General features: G+C 42.9%; 1 pseudogene; it reads right to left on the bottom strand.

The window, feature by feature from the left end:
• The window catches only part of LOC128780381 (uncharacterized), a 52,792-nt pseudogene that overhangs the window by 20,548 nt on the left and 14,093 nt on the right, over nucleotides 1–18,151 (bottom strand).

Raw genomic sequence — 18,151 nt, forward strand, 5'->3', positions numbered from 1 at the left:
GTCACCTCTTTAAAGGCCCTACCTCCCCACACAGTCACTTTCTGAGGTACTGGGGTTAGGACTTCAATATATAAATTTTGGGTGAACACAATTCAGCCCATTTAACCCTCAAAAGATTTATAAATCGTTGGATAAAAATATGCTGGCTGTCTAGGCTAAGATAAAATAGGTGTGGATTGAATTTTGAGCAGCAAAATTTATTTACCATCATGCAAAGCTGATGGAGAAATATGACCTATTTTATTGGAGGATATATCATCTAAACCGTCAACCTTAAGATTTTCCTTAGTTCAAGTAGTTACTTTCTTTTAGCCTGGTCCCTTGCACCACCCTTAAGTGAAAATCATCTTTAAAGGGTAATGGGTTCAGCTACCCCAGGAAGGACTTCCTTTGGGAGTAGCCTGTGCCTCAAAGGCAGTGACAATGGAGAAGGAGTAACACCTGAGAACAGCAGCCTTTCTTAGGCTACCTGATGTTCCCTCTGACCTGCCACTTTGTCAAAGAGGCTGCTCCCGTGACACTGGTGAAACTTCTGGGTCTCCAAACCATAAAGCAGAAGGCATTCTCTCACTGCTTCAATTTCAGATGGCTGGGCTTAGATTTTCAGCATGCACGCTTTGCTTCCCTTCCTCTGTCCTCCTACGATGCCAGGGTCCTAGGGGTGTCTGCAGCTCAGGTGCCTCCACCCTGCTCTCTTTAGTATTGCAATAGACACTTTATATTACTTGGTTTTACTTTAGTGGCCTCAATTATTCACAAATAGCCCAGTTGCACACCTTGCAGTGATTTGTGATACAGTTGAGGTCCAGCATTGAATCCAGTACTTGTTGGCATGAAAGAATGAAAAGAGAGCCCAGGATCCACTCAAGGGAGGCCTCCTCCCCCTGGACCTGCATTCCTGTTCTGTGATTAAACAGGCCTTCCCTTCGTTTCTTTAAAGAAAAATATCCCTTCAAGAATGCTCTCTACTATTCCTAGTAATGAAAGTGAAAAGACCGAAGTAAGCAATGAAAATATTGTTTTTAATGATGGCAGGGTTCTATTTATAGAATCAAGAAAAGTCTGAAGGTGTTATTTACACTTGTCAAGTACACGTCACTTGCACTCTGCAGAGGAAGCTTCCTACCATCACAGGGCTCCTTTAAGAACCTTGCTGCCACAGTGTCCAGATGGTGAGTTGTGGAATTGTGCACCTGAAACCTGTACAATTTCCTTAACCAGTGTCACCCCAATAGATTCAATTAAAAAAAAAGAACCTCACTGCCCTAAGTTGTTCATCCTTTAAAGATCCCATCCAATTAAACATATTAAAATGCAACCATGTCCCAAATTAAATATAATTTTGCTAGTAAATTTTTAATAATTAAAAGAATACTATAGTTATAAGCTTTATTGACAAAAATTGTTATTCTTATAAACTTTTATAATATAAAAGTATATGTATGTGTGACAGTTGATATGTAATGGTCTGAACATTTACTCGAGCATTTGTTAATTCTCACTGTGCCGTGTTCAAACCCTTTCGGAGGCATTGGAAGTTGGTGGTTCCTAGCCTTTGCTTATACAACCCAACAGATAACATGTGGGATAAGGTCTTCATGAATTCAGGCTTCCTGAAGAGCTTGGGCCACATTTTTCTCCTCTACAAGTGTTAAGAATGCCATGTGGTTTAGATGCTATGGATTGTGACAGTGGGCATAATACTACCAGGATTTCACACAGCAACAGATCTGCAAGCTGAGCAAATGCTCAAATCGATAATTTCATTCAGTAAGTATCAGAAGACATGCATATCAAAAGCACTGTTCTTGAGAGAAGGGACTGTGTTACCACAGAGGTAGAAGTGCAAGTACTAAGGGAACCGTTCATTCTGCCTGGAGGTGGGAGGGGAGTTAGAAACTGTTCTCAGACTAGCTGATTTCTGGTTGAGCCTCGAAGAGTAAGAAGGGTTTTGACAGATCAGGAAGGAAAGAAGGAAGAAACAGGTGCTCTGATCCTTGCTCTCAAGTGCCTGCTAGATTGTGCACATGAAACAGAACGGGGCCCTGAGCACACAGCCCAGCCCCACATGCCAGGCACTGACCGTGGTGGTCAGAGAGAGACAGATGCTGGTGCGAGTCAGGATGGGAAGACATTTCTTGGCAGAGGTGGAACTCGAGTTGGACCTGGGAGGATTGCTAAAGTGAGTGTAGGAAAAGAGGAAAGAGCAGGCTTTTCTAGGGTGGGGATGGTGAAAGGTTGGATAGAGCCCAAGCGCATGAATACGCAAGAGGCTGAGAAGGTGGGAAGGCTGGCTTGCTTGGAGTTGGGGTGATTCTGGTAATCTGAAAGGCAAATACTTCTTTACAAGGATGAACCCAAACTATGCAGAAATCTACCTTCTTTGATATGAACTGAGACTGAGTTACCAGAAAAAATATTTGACCCATATAACGCGTCATCTATTTCTTTCAGTACTTAATAACACCCTAGTTTTCGCTAATCTCTGGAGTGGCAACTAGGGAAGAACATACATGAGGAGCACCGAGTGGCACTGGGAGCAAATCTGAGTGTGAACGTGAGGGGAGATGACAGGCTGTGATGCTCCCAGGGCTGTAAATCATGAAGGCAGTTCACCAGGTTCTGAAAGGAAGACAGAAATATGGCCCAGACATTCTCTTGGATGCCAGAGACTAGGCCAGTGATTCAGAGAGTGAATGAACTAATATTAAGAGATTTCAGAACATTTAAATGTTATGAGCACAATTGGGGGATGCTCCCCATCGCTGCCCCATTTGCTCAGGACAGGGGAACATGAATCACAGGATGTACATGTTTCTCTGCTCTCATTGCTGTTCGGTGAGCATCAATCATGTCCCCTCCTGTGGACCAGACACTGTGCCACTCATACAGAATGGAGCCAGTGCAGTCCTCGTGAGCCCCTATGGAGGGGAAGCAGATGTGGAATGCTCTGTGTCCCGAACTCGGATCAGAGTTACAGTAGGTTAGGGTTGTATTAATCGTCTACACCACATAAAGGAATCACAGTGAGACACCATTTGATAGTACTAGACAGGCCTTCCAAATGGTCACACTATAAGCCACAGAACAAACTACAAGCTCTTACTTTCACCTTCACAGAAGCATGTCCCAACAACACCTGGTGATTTGTAGAGTAAAACTGAACTTTCATTCCATACTTGCAGAGATAGAATGTCCGCAGAACAGTCTGCTCAGCAGCAAGGAGAGGACAGTGGGGCCAAGCCACACTCACAAATACATCACTGCTAAAGAGAACAATTTTGTACTCACAGATGCCTCAAAGCAGCTGACCACATGCCTGGAGGCTGGGTTGCAGACGCTGCACACCATGAGCTCTGTGTGGGACACCTCCAGGCTAGGCTCAGGTGAAAACTTACTCATGAAAAACAGACAGAGAGGATGAAAACCTGAACTGAGTGTGTGACATGGACACTCAGAGGGGCATCTATTGCTTTATTACAGAATGGTTAAGAGGATAGGCTTGAGTTCAAATGATGGGAAAATGATATCTACCTCAAAGGGTTGTTTTGAGGGTTAGATGAGAAACATGTATAATGTCTTTGGCACAGAACCTCACAAGCAAGGAGCAGCAGCCAATAGCCATGAAAACGGATGCCACACGTCTCTTTAGGACAAGAGGAGGGTGATTTCCTGACACTACAAGAGTGGACAGCTTTCCAAATTAATTCACATCTTCCCTAAACAAACACAAATGGATTATCTCATTCTGGACCCTCAAGCCTGAAAAATTGTGCTTCTTAATCACAGCTAGGACAAGACAAGGCCAGGCCAGATCCTGGGGAAGGGGCAGGCTGCAGCATGCCCCCACATAGCACCCAGGTGTGAATAACTCCCCTTGCACACAGGCCCTGCCCTGAGCCACCCCTGAGAGACCTGCTCACAGAATAACAGCCTTTGATGTTAAGTGCCCCAGCTCCTTTGCACTGATTTCCTCATCTGATTTCTATCCATAATAGAAATGTTGTGAGTAAATGAGAAAAAGGATGTAAAATATCTGGAGGAGCCTGGCTTCAGTGGACACTTAAGAAACAAGTGTAGGCTCTTAGGTGCTCTGCCTTCTCTCTCTTTCTACTGTTCCTTCAACACTGGGCCCCAGGACTTGTGACTAACAGAGATTCAGGGGATGCGAAGCCTCAGACTTAATGCCCAGTCAATTCTTGGTGTGGGTGGGATCCTGGTGTAGCCACTCAGGAAAACAGCATGCAAGATCCTCAGAAAATTAAGAATAGAGCTATCATATGACCCAGTAATTCCACTTCTAAGTGTCTATCCAAAAAATTTGAAAACACTCATTTGTAAAGATATATTGCAGCATTATTCACAATAGCCAAGATATGGGTGCAACCTAAGTGTCTTGGATGGATGATTGCATAAAGAAGATGTGGTACACATATACAATAAAATATTACTCAGCTGTAAAAATATATCGCCATTTGCAACAACATGGATGGATCTTGAGAGGATTATTAAGGGAAGTAAGTCCGACAGAAAAGGAAAAAAATTGTATGATTTCACTCATGTGGGGTATAAAACAGAAAGCAACAAATAAACAAACAAAACACAGACAAACAAACTCATAAATACAGACAACAGAATCATGGTTACCAGAGGGTAGAGGGGCTCAAATCCACGGTAACAAAAGTAGGCTAGACTTTGTGGGCTGAATGCACAATACAGTATAGGATTGGGCAAAAGTAGTTTTATACTTGTTAGGCAAAACAGTTTGTTCTTGTATTATTATTGGTTTTTTTTTAATTTTATCTTTCAATTACAGCTGACATAAGACATTATTTAGTTTCCCTAACTAATAAGATATTAACCTTAGTGATTAGACATTATATAACTTGCTAAGTGATCATCCTGATAAATTTCATACCCATGTACATCCCATAATTATTCTGTAACTACCATTTTGTCCTTTTTAATCCCTTCATCTTTTTCACCCAAAACTCCAAACCCCCTTTCATCTAGCAACCATCAAAATGTTCTCGTATCTCTGAGTCTGTTTCTGTTCTACTTGTTTGTCTATTTTGTTTTTTAGATTCAATTGTTGATAGATATGTATTTATTGACATCTTATTTTTCATATTTTTTAGTCTTTTTTTTCTTAAAGAAGACCATTGAACATTTCATGTAATACTGATTTAGTTACTTTTTTTTTTCTTTGTCTGGGAAGCTCTTTATAGGTCTTTAGATTCTAAATGATAGTTTTGCTGGGTAGAATAATCTTGGCTGTAGGTCCTTTTTTTTCATCACTTTGAATATTTCTTGCCAGTCCTGTCTGGCCTGCAAAGTTTATGTTGAGAAATCAGCTGTCAGTCTTACAGGAGCTCCCTTGTAGCTAACTAATTGCTTTTCTCTTGCTGCTTTTAAGATTCTCTCTTTCTCTCTAAACTTCTGCATTTTAATTATAATGTGTCTTGGTGTGGGCCTCTTTCGGTTCATCTTGTTTGGGATTCCCTGCACTTCCTGGACTTACATGCTTATTTCCTTCACCAGGTTGGGAAAGTTTTCTGTCATTATTTTTTCAAACAGGTTTTCAGTTTCTTGTTCTCTCTCTTCTCCCTTCTGACACCCCTATAATACAAATGTTGGCACACTTGAAGTTGTCCCAGGGGCTCCTTACACTATCCTCATTTTTTAAAATTCTGTTTTCTTTTTGCTGTTCTGATTTGTTGCTTTTTGCTTCCTTATATTCCAAATTACTGTTTTGATTCTTGGTTTCATCTACTCTACTGTTGCTTCCCTATAAATTATCCATTTCAATTAATGTATCCTTCATTTCTCACTGGGTTTTTTTTAAAATGGTTTCCAAGTCCTTTTTTATGCTGTTGAAGTTCTCTCTAAGCTCATCTACTCTTCCCCTAAATCACTGAGCATCCTTATAAAGAGTGTTTTGAACTCTGCATCCAGGAGATTGCTTGTCTCTATTTTGTTTAGTTCTTTTTCTGGAGTTTTGTTTGGTTCTTTCACTTGGGACACATTTCTTTGTCTCCTCATTTTGGCAGCCTCTCTGTGTTTGTTTCTATGTATTAGGTAGAGCTGCTACATCTCCCAGGCTTGGTAGAGTGGGCTAATATGGTAGTTGTCCTGTAGGGCCCTGTGGCAGAGTCTCCCTGATCACCAGAGCTGGGCATTCCAGGTTGTGCCCCACCACCCACCTCGTGTAGGGTGTGTACATCCTCCTATTGTAGTTTAGTCTTGATTGATGTTGGCATATCAGTGGGAGGGATTTACCCCCAGGCTGATTGTCTTCAGGGACTGGCTTCAACCACAGTGGAGTGTCAGCTGTGCAGAGACCCACCCCACAGAGCATAACTTACTTCATCAGGGCTCTGGTACCCACTGAATCTATCCCTTGAGCATGTATCACTTGTGGATGTGATCAGGTGGTGCTTTGATGCGATCTGAAGTTGTCCACCAGGTGTGCTGGCTCTGGGGCTTCCCCAGAAGAGCAGGCCAAAGTCAACCATGCCTGGGTTCTGCCTGATGCCACTTGGCATAGGCTACAAAGTGATCTGCAAATGTCTGCTACTTGTGCTAGGCTTGGAGGTGCCCAGGAGAGGCCATACTGTGAACCACAGCTAGCTGCCACTAGTGCCAGGTCTGGGGCCACTTAGCAAAAGATATGGGACATGCAGAGGCCAGATGCTGCTTGTTTGAGAGATTTTAGGAAAATCTGAAGCACAAGCCAAGACAGACCATTTGCATGGAAAAGCCACTGAAAGCATGTTAGGTAGGCCTGTAAGTTGGTGGAGTGGGGTCTCAGGGAATCACCAGGGTTGGGTGAACAGTGTGAACCAGATTGATGGTGACTTAGATATGACGCCTGCTTGCCAGGTCTTTTGGGGAGGGCTCAGAAAAAGAACAATAGCCTCTGCCAACACTTCTGTCTGGGAGAAAGCTGCCCCTCCAGCTCACACCCTGGTGCCAGATACTTTCATTTATTAATTATTATATTATTTTCCATATGAACAACTGTAAACCTACTTTTTGCCCCACCCTCTATACCTATGTAATATTATAAAGTTGTACACTTGAAATTCATACCATGTTATGAACCAGTACTACACCAATACATTTAATTTTTAAAAAATGAACAGGATTTGGCATAAGAATGATTAGAATTTTCCCATGGTGGTCCCTGGCTTCAGGATGTGGAGCCTGGAAGCATCTAAAGAGAAAGTTCCTAAAGAGAAAGTTCCAGGCCTTGCATCCAGACCCTACATACTTTCCCTAGTCTCTCTTCCCAATGCTGGGAAGGAGGAGTTGAGTTTCCCCACTTCACAGGTGAAGAAACCACCCAAAGGCAGAGAAGGGTTGAGAACTTGAACAAGAGAGGCTGAGCAGTGACAAACAGCCATCATCTGGCACCTAAGTATTGATGCTAGAGACAGAGGCTGTTTGTGCCACAATATGGAATTTCAGCCACATTGCTCCAAACAAAAACCAACTAAACAGGCAGCTCTGCATAGTGACATCATGTAAAACAGTCGGAGTGACTGAAGTCCCATTTCATTCAGCTGGTGGCTTTCCCATCTGAGAGCTTCCAGGCCTGGATGCAACAGTAACTTAGAGGTTGTTCTGCCTTGGTCTTCTGAGACACAAGTCTTTCCCATGGCCTGAGGGGACAAGTGAGAAAGGGACACACAGTAGCCGTGCATCTGAAGGTCTCAGTACAGTTCCCATACTGTGAAATCTGATCACTTTTTCAAAAAGTTAATTCTTGACATGTGATTCAATCACTGAATACAGTAAATGTATTGAGGATTCTTTCTGTGCATATGTTCACAAATTTAAAAAAAAAACAGTTTTCAAGAAAGTATGCCATATTTTTGGCTCAGGAAATCCAGTCACCATTATTATGTAGATACGATTTGAAACCTGCAAACTGCAATATGCAGTCAGAAAGCTTTCCTGCTGGTCACTGAGGCAGGCTGCAGATGGGGCTTGAGGACTGTGTCAGTGTGGCAGGGGTCTTGATGGGGAGATGGTAGTGGGCCTTGTGTGAACGATGAGTGGGCTATCATCATGTTTCTACTTTCAAAATCAGAAGGCCTGTCAGTTCTCAAAGCGAAGGTGGTCACTCTGCCAGGATTGCAAGGTGGGCACACCCAGAGGAGGGGTGTAACTTCCTCCAAGGCTACTGGGCCCAAGGAAGAAAAGCCAGTTCAATTCACCACCTGTAGTTGCCTCAGGACCATGTGAGAGATGCCCTCTATGAAGGCCTTGGAGAAAGTGGGCTAGCTAAGGTGACTCCTAATGTCTGATTTTTTTTTTTAAGCATCGAGCTCCCCCCGCCCCTTTGAAGTTTTGGACAGTTTTGTAGCAGCATGGTGGAGGGCAAAGGCAGGGGACCAGGTACACCAAGGCAGGAGAACTGTTTCCAGCTCTGCTCCTAACTGCTTGTGGGACCTTGGGCAATGATCTTCTGCTCTAAGCTCGTTTGCTCCTCTGCAAAACTTCTGGGTTGGACTAGATGACTTCTGGTACCTGGAAGGTTCAGTAAGACCAGACGGTCTCAGCCAGGCAGGAAAGACAGGCACCTGGAGTGGATGTAAAATGCATGGAGGGAGTGACCTCTCTGAGTGGGAAACGCTAAGGCAGATAATCACCTTTCTTCCTTGCAGAGGCCACAACAGCAATATGGCAAAGGTGTGCCAAGGAACTTGAGGTGGGAAACTTGGGTCTTGAAGGCATTCCAGCACCCTGGCGCTAAGGCCCTAGACAGGAGAAGCCCATGAGGGGACCCTCCATAAGGACACATCTCATCGTCTTGGGTGCATTCTGTCTCTGAAAGCCTGACATGCTTTGGGGACAGGTTTTCAGATGTTGCACATTGCTGCACCTACGGAACTGCAAATTCCACGTGGAATCTGAATCAGCAGCCCCGGACTTCTCAGATGGCTCACTCTAGGGGTGGAATAAGGCTCAAGGGGCAGATGCCAGAGTTTGGGACAATATAGGGAGGTGGTACTGGAATACTTCAGGGGACATGTTAAAAGGGCTCACCAAATACATACTGCAAGCTAGGGACATGGCATTGATCTCAGAGCTTGCACAGAGACCTGTGGCACACCAGATAGAAAGCAGGAGGCTGCCAATATGGGACTCAGCAGTGCTTCTATAGAGTTGACTGTGTAGGGCCAATAGGAGACCTTGTACCTCAGTCTCAGGTGCAGGAGTGCAAGAGTGCAAGAGTGCCTGAGGCCAAACACAGGGCTCTGGGACAAGGTAGATAGAGGCAGGCCACCAGCTCACCTCGAATGCTGCTGGCTTTGGAGGAAGTGGAGAACAAGCAGCTGTCCGTCTCCAGATCCCACATCTGAAGAGGAAACAAGGAAGAGTAATTGGAGGTCTTGAGCAGCCTGCTTTGCTGTTTTTCTGAAGTTGTCACCTGCTCTGGGGGGCTGGTTTGGCTTGATGAAAGTCCAGGGGGCACCAAGGAGCAGAGACAGAGGGGGAGGCAGAGAGTGTGGGAACAGTGGTGCCTTTGCTGAAACCCATTAAATTCACAGCATATCACAACTGAAATGGAAATGTGTCCATAGCTTTCCTCTCCTTCAGAGAATGCCAGACACCAGCAGACTCCTGAAATACTTGGTGTGTCCCTATGGTTTGTATAAGTATTTGGGAAATATTTGGGCTGAAAAATCAATTCAAAGAATGGAGGCGATGTTATCAAGCATGCTAGAAATTTAGCTTTTTGGTTCCCAGTTGCTTTATTTTATTTGATAGGAATAAGATATTCTAAAATAAATTACATGCCATATTTCCAAGACAGGATTTCAATATATTTTAAACACAATTTGGGAAGTGATTCAATATGCCCAAATCATCATAGGCAAGATGTTAATCTTATAATCATGAGTTTAGTTTGGAAAAAATGGAGAGGCACTATGAAGAGAAAATAGATGATGTTCTCTTACAGAATTATGATTTGATGGCAGCAAGTTTTGAAAAAAATGCTCATTAAAATTATCACCTCTCCAACCTTGTGGTTTTGGAGGAAGTCTTTGAATTTCAAAGTAACAAACTATAAAGCCCCTTTTCATCTTGCTGATGTTTTCTTTAGCTGTGAAGAAGCTTTATATTTTCCAAACATATGGGAAAATATATTTGCAGATGATACCTTGGACAAGGGTTTGATCTCCAAAATATATAAAGAACTCATAAAACTCCACTCCAGGAAGACAAACAACCCAATTAAAAAATGGGCAAAGGACCTGAACAGACACTTCTCCAAGGAGGACATACAGAAGGCCCAGAGATATATGAAAGAATGCTCAGCATCACTAGCCATCAGAGATGCAAATTAAAACCACAATGAGATACCACTTCACACCGGTCAGAATGGCCATCATAAACAAATCAACAAACAAGTGTTGGAGATGATATGGAGAAAAGGGAACCCTAGTACACTGTTGGTGGGAATGCAGACTGGTGCAGCCACTGTGGAAAACAGTAGGGAATTTCCTCAGAAAACTAAAAAATGGAACTGCCTTTTGACCCAGCAATTCCACTGCTGAGATTATTCCCTAAGAATCCTGAAAAACCAATTCAAAAGAACCTATGCACCCCAATGTTCATAGCAGCACAATTTACAATAGCCAAGTGCTGGAAGCAACCTAAGTGCCCATAAGTAAATGAATGGATTAAAAAACTATGGCACATTTACATAGTGGAATACTACACAGCAGAAAGAAAGAAGGTGCTCCTACCCTTTTCAATAGCATGAATGGATCTGGGCACCATTATGTTAAGTGAAATAAGCCAGGTGTTGAAAGACAAATACCATATGATCTCACCTATAAGTGGAACCTAATCAACAAAACAAACAAGCAAGCAAAATAAAACCAGAGACCTTGAAATTAAGAACAAACTGACAGTAAGCAGAGAGGAGGTGGGAGGGAATAATGGGGGGAAAAAAGAGAAGGGTTCTCAAGGAACATGTATAAAGGACCCATGGACAAAGCCAAAGCGGGGTAGGATCGATGGTGGAAGGTGGGGATGGCTAGAGTAGGGGGAAGTTGTGAGGGGAAAATACAGACAACTGTACTTGAACAACAATTAGAAAAACATTAAAAAAAAGAAAACTATAAAGTCCACACATATTACCATTTTAATAAATTTGCTCAGAGGGCTGAATTGAGTTGGGTCCTGGTTGTATCACTGATTGACCTCAACATCCACTTTTTTTAAAACATATTTTATTGATTATGCTATTACAGTTGTCCCATTTTGTCCCCTTTATTCCCCTCTTCCCTGTACCACCCCTCCTACCCACCTTCCTTCCCCTTAGTTCTTGTCCATGGGTCATACTTACAAATTCTTTGGCTTCTCCATTTGCCATACTATTCTTAACCTCCCTCTATTTTGTACCTACCTTTTATGTTACTTATTCCCTGTACATTTTACCCCCGTTCTCCCCCCTCCCCCTCCCCGCTGATAACTCTCCATGTGATTGATCTCCATTTCTCTAGAACAGGTTTTGTTCCTGTTTTAGTTGTTTGTTTAGTTAGGTTTGGTTTTTTAGGTTTGGTTGTTGGTAGTTGTGAGTTTGTTCATAGTCTTGATTTCCTTCTTTTTCTTAGATAAGTCCCTTTAACATTTCATATAATAAGGGCTTGGTGATGTTGAACTCCTTCAACTTGACCTTATCTGTGAAGCACTTTATCTGCCCTTCCATTCTAAATGATAGCTTTGCTGGATACAGTAATCTTGGATGTAGATCCTTGCCTTGCATCACTTGGAATACTTCTTTCCAGCCCCTTCTTGCCTGTAAGGTTTCTTTTGAGAAATCAGCTGATAGTCTTACGGGCACTCCTTCGTAGTTAACTGTCTCCTTTTCTCTTGCTGCTTTTAATATTCTCTCCTTATCTTTAATCTTGGGTAATGTAATTATGATGTGCCTTGGTGTGTTCCTCCTTGGGTCCTACTTGTTTGGGACTCTCTGAGCTTCCTGGACTTCCTGAAAGTCTATTTCCTTTGTCAGATTGGGGAAGTTCTCCTTCATTATTTGTTCAACTAAGTTTTCAATTGCTTGCTGTTGTTCTCCTTCTGGCACCCCTATGATTCAGATGTTGGAATGTTTAAAGATGTCCTGGAGGTTCCTAAGATTCTCCTCATTTTTTTGAATTCTTCTTTCTGGCCAAAATGGAGGCCTAGGTAGATGCACTGTGCTTCCCTGCACAACCAAAAGAAGCCTAACAGGGTGCAGCCAGGGGGACCCCAAATAGGGATTTGTAATGGGGTCCACAACTCAGGGTGTCCAAGAAATATTAAAAATATGGGATGTCCTCATATCCCATATTTTTAATATGTCCTCACGCCCCACAAGTCTGAACTGGGGGATGGGACACATGGAGCAGGGCCATTGAGAGCTGTTTTGCATAGCAATAGTTTTGCAAATAACCTCAAACATGGTCATTTAACATATCTATAACCTTTAACTGGTTTCATAGATATGTTAAATTGTTGTGGCCATGCTTTGAGCCAGGGGATGGGAGTGACTTTCACCCAGGATGTAACTGGAAGGCAACTCCCCCTGGTTACAGCACCTGTGTGAGAGCTTGGAGATGATTGGCTCCACGCTATGGGGCCATGCCTGCCTGGACTTCCTATGGCAGCCAAGAAAGGCTGGAAAAATATGGGAATGCTGGCAGGTGTAACTGATTGTGGGAGGAGTCGGAGATGGGGCTTTAGAGGAAGATTGGCTCTGGGATTTAACCCCAGGTGCAGCAGCCATGCTGAATGGTGGGGACCCCCGGCTTTGGGCTGCTCCCTTTTTCCACGTGGCTTAGGAAGCAGAAGAGACCTTGCTGGGAAGAAAAGGGGAGAAAGGACTCTTGCTGGTGAGCCATGAGGAGTGCCACATGGTTTTGGATTAATTGGAGATCGCATTGGCGATACAGCTGATGGTGTCGGGAACCAATGGGCTATCTGAGCCACAGACAGATAGCCTGAGATATGGTATTCCAGATTGGGCAGAGGGAGAAGGAAGGACTGTGCATTTGTGGGTGTTCTAAAGGACTTCAGTGTTTCAATGAAGACATTAAGTCATTACTCTAAGTCTGTATAACTTTTTGAATAAATAATTCCTTTCCTTTTCACCAATCTCTGGCATTGAGAGACGTCTTTCCTTGGTGGCAGACAAGGCAAACATAGTATTGGGGGGAGACTCCCAGAGCACAAGGGGGGTCCATTCGGTCATAGTATATCATTCACCACACACCCCTGGGTCTGTTCTGTAACAGAAGGACAACAACAAATTTAAAAACAAAAACTAGAACTACCAGAAAATCAAACCATATGGAACTCCATCAAGGAGTTAAAAAAAACATTCATCCAGACCAGATGGGTAGAGATGGGCAGCTGGGGTGGAGAGGACTTTTGCCAAGGCAGCAACTGGAGGATCTGGGTGGGCCAGGTGACAGCTGGCAGACCGGGTGAGGCAGTGGCAGGCAGACCAGGAGGTCCCACATTGTTGTGCGGATAAACTGGGAGGAAAAGCTGGGGAGCAAGATAGACCGAGCAACCCAGGGTGCTAGCATGGAGAAATAAAGCCTCAAAACCTCTGACTGAAAAAACCTGGGGGGGTTATGGTGGCAGGAGAAACTCCGAGCTTCACAGGAGAGTTCATTGGAGAGATCCATAGGGTCCTAGAATGTACACAAACCCACCCACCCAGGAATCAACACCAGAAGGGTCCAATTTGCTTGTGGGTAGTGGGGGAAGTGACTGAAAGCCAGCTGAGAGTTGAGCAAGCTGCACTCTTCCCTTTCTGACCCCTCCCCCAAATACATGCCACTACATAATGAAGTGAGTCGTCCTGCCCTGGCAAATACCTAAGGCTCCTTCCCTTACTACATAACAGGCATGTGGAGACCAAAAAAAAAAAAAAAAAAAAAAAAAAGGCCCAAATGAAAGAACAGATCAAAGCTTCAGAAAAAAATACAACTAAGTGATGAAGGGATAGCCAGCTTATCAGATGCACAGTTCAAAACACTAGTAATAAGGATGCTCATAGAAATGGTTGTGTATGGTTGCAAAATAGAGGAAAAAGTAAAGGCTATGAAAAGTGAATGAAGGAAAATGTACAGGGAACCAACAGTGCAGGGAAGGAAACCAGTACTCAAATCAATGGTTTGGACCAGAAAGAAGAAATAAACATTCAACCAGAACAGAAAGAAGAAAGAAGAATTCAACATCCACTTTTATGTAAAATATCCTCATCACTGCTGTGGGATGAACAGCCAAGCTCACCACAGAGGGCTGGCTCCCACACAGAAAAATGCCAGCACATTGCAGCCCCCGTGCTCAATCTCTGGGCTTTTCTCTGCTTTACCCACTCCCACTGCTTTAGAGATCTCATCCATTCTAGGGCTTATAATCCCGTTTAAATGCTAATGACCGTCAGATTCTGGTGTCTCCCCGACTCAGGACAACTCCATCCAGCACATCCACACTGAGCTCCACTCACCCACTCCCTTTCTTGTCTGTTTTTGGCTCAGGTGTAAAACCTTGGTGTCATTCTTGACTCCTCTCTCCCTCCCACACCTTTAAAAAAATAACAGCTTTATTGAGATGTAATCAACATGCCACAAAATTTGCATTTTTAAAGTAAACAATTCAGTGGTTTTTAGTATATCCACAGTGTTGTGTAGCTATCATCACTCATTTCAACACATTTTTATTACTCCAAAAAGAAACCCATGAGTAGCCACTACCTAGTCCCACCTCACACCACCCCCCTAACCCCCAGCAACTATTAAACAACTTTCTATCTCTGTGAATTTGCCAATTCTAGACATTACATACCAGTGCAATCATATTCTACATGGTTTTTGTGACTGGCTTTCACTTACCATAAGGCTTTCAAAGTTCATCCATGTTGTAACATATATGAACACCTCAGTTCTTTTCTATTGCTGAGTAATATTTCATTGATTGGATATACCACATTTTGTTTATCCATTTATCAATTCATAGATATTTGGATTCTTCCAATTTTTGGTTATTATGAATAATGCTGTCATGAATATTCATACGGAAGTGTTTATGTGAACATGGTTCTGTTTTTTGGAGGAATATCCTAGAAGTGGAATTTCTGGGTCATATGGTAACTCTATGATGAACTGCTAAGAGGTTTTCCAAAGTGGCTGCATCATTTTACATTCCTACCAGAAATGTCTTAGGGTTCCAACTTTTCCACATCCTTGCCAGTGCTTATCATCTATCTTTTGATTTTAGCCATCCTAATGGATATGAAGTGGTATCTCATTGCAGTTTTGGTTTGCATTTCCCAAATGACTAATGATGTTGAGTATCTTTTCCTGTGTTTATTGACCACTTAAATATTCTCTTTGAAGAAATGCATATTCAAGTCCTTTGCCTATTTTAAAAATTGGGCTATTTGTGCTTTTATTGCTCAGCATTAAGAATTCTTTATATTCTAGATGCAAGTCCCTTTATAGACAAACAATTTGCAAATACAGGGTATGGCAAAAGTAGGTTTACAGTTGTTCATGCGGAAAATAACACAATAATTAATAAATAGTAATACAAGAGTAAACTGCATTTTGTGTACTAACAAATGTAAACCTACTTTTGCCGACCCTGTGTTTTCTCCCATTCTACAAATTGTCAAGTTCACTTTTTTTATGGTGTTCTTTACTAGTTTTTACTATTGATGGTGTCTAACTTAATTTTTTTTTCCTTTTTTCTCTTGTGCTTTTGATGTCATACCCAAGAACACATTGCCCAAGGTCATGAAGATTTTCTCCTATGTTTTCTCCTAAGTGTTTTATAGTTGTAGCTCTTCTAACATTTAGTTCTATGATCCATTCTGAGTTAACTTTTGTATACCTATGGCATGAGGTAGAGGATTGACATCCAAGATCAAGGTGTAGAAAGGTTTGTTTTTTCTGGAGGCCTGTCTCCTTGGAGTGCAGATGACTGACTTCTTGCTGTGTCCTCACATGGTCATGCCTTGGTCAATGTGTCCCAATCTCCTTCTTTTATAAGGACACCAATCATACTGGATGGGGGCTCATGAATATGACCTCATTTAACCTTAATTAATTCTGTAAAGGCCCTGTCTCCAATACAGTTACATTCTAAGGTACTGGGGTTATAATTTTAATACATGAATCTCCAAGGTATATAATTTAGTCCATCACATCTATCAATCATTTATTACGTAAGTGATCAGTGAGCTGATACAAAGATGTGATACTTACCTCCCTCTGAGGTCCTAGCATGTCTTTGATTCAAAATGCTTTGAACTCCCACCCTCTGGCCCCAAGACAGTCCAGAAAAGAAGGTGGATGAATCATGAAAACTTGTCATATTTGTTGGAAAAACTATGAGATGATGAATGAAACAAATCAGTGAGGTATCTCCTTTTGTCTACAAAAATAGTGCATTATGATCACAGACCAACCCAATTTAAAAGCGGACAGGACCTTAGTTACAAAAAGAGGCATAAGGCAAAAATGAAGATGATATTCCTACTCCACCAGGGCCAGAGATGTTTATATCCTAAGCCTTGCTGACAACATTTCAGAAAGGGCGCTTTTACCCTTCGTGGATTGCAAAATGAGATGATAGCTGCTAGTTGCAAGGGGCTGCTGCTTCCCTTATGTCACCAGTCCGTGCCCTGCTTCCCTTCTCTATCTTCCAACACACATTCTCACAGGGAACCTCTGGACAGTATGCAAGCAGTGGGCTAAATCCTATAAGGTTTACTCACCCCAACCCAGAACCCCAGGTCCTCTAGGAGGGACCCTTCAATTGCCCACACATCCTCCCTTTTCAAAGCAAACTCGCAGATGTTAGCACCATTTCAGCATCTTCTGAACAGAGGCCTGGGAAGCTGCAGAGAGGGCAAAGAAACACCTCTGTCTGAAAAACCAGATGAGGTGAAGCATGAAAATGTAAAAGGGCAAACACCTCCACGATGTTGTCAGTGGATATGGAGTGCATTTTGTTATCCTCAGCAGACACCTGGATGTAGATCACTGGAGTCGTGCAGCTTTTCAGCAGCTTGTTGGTTTTCTAGAAAAGAAAAAGAACAGATGAACACTGAGCAGTTCTATCTGCTATTTCTAAATAAAAATCAGGACTAAACTTAGTCAGGTCTGGCAGCTCTACCCAGCCTAGAGGGGGACTGTGTCTCTCTCTGCAATGAGACAAGTAAGTACCCTGTGTGAGGAAAGGGACTGAAGGAAACGACACCCAGTTACAGCACTCAACTGGGCATGAGACAAAGCCTGACCTTGCTTCCGCAATGCAGGCAATGTCACTGTAAAAGGAATAAGTGAGGGTTACCTCACTGTGGGGCTGGAGGGGATCCCATGCAAGTAATCAGTTTATGTAGCATTCAGGTGTTGCAGGGGAGGTGTCTTTTTACTATAAGTTTATTTTAAGGGGCTCTCAGGGATCACAGTTCACCCAGGGGCTCAGGCTGAGTGTGTAGTATGGTCTGGGGCCAGGAGTAAGGGAAGGGAGGCAGGGCTGAGGGTGAGCACAGTGTCTTTTTATAACCAAGTCACTGAAAAAAGTAAATCATTCACAATCACCAAATGGGAGCCTAAGGTAATAGAAATGAGTAGAAAATTATTTTCTTTCTTCCTTGTTAGGTACCTGCCATTGTACATAGTGATTTCATTTATAACCTTGACTACTATTCTAGGAGTGGGTACTTTGCTCATCACCATTTGCATGAGAAAACGGAGGCTGTTGCTCTCGTTCAGTATCACCCCGCTAGCAAGTGACTAGGGCGGGAGCAGGTCCCACATCCTTCCCTGTAGGCAGCACAGCTTCCACAGAGAGGGGCCTAGGTTACCTAAGGGTCCTCCATGGATGGCTGCTGCAGATTTCCCACAAAGAAAGTTGGCACACTCTGCGTGGCTTGTTCTTACCCCAAAATCCTCACCAGCAATGTGTAAGAAGGCAACTTCCCATCTTCCACACTCTTCTGTCTTCAATTCTTATCAATGAAAGTGACATTGGTTTTTAGAAGAAGCCAGACCTCCATTTGAACCCTGATTCTGCCTTACTTTCAAAAGTGATTTAACTCGGTGAAGCTCCAGCTTCTTCATTTGTA

This window comes from Desmodus rotundus, chromosome 3 (genome assembly GCF_022682495.2).
Source record: "Desmodus rotundus isolate HL8 chromosome 3, HLdesRot8A.1, whole genome shotgun sequence".
Taxonomy (NCBI): domain Eukaryota; kingdom Metazoa; phylum Chordata; class Mammalia; order Chiroptera; family Phyllostomidae; genus Desmodus; species Desmodus rotundus.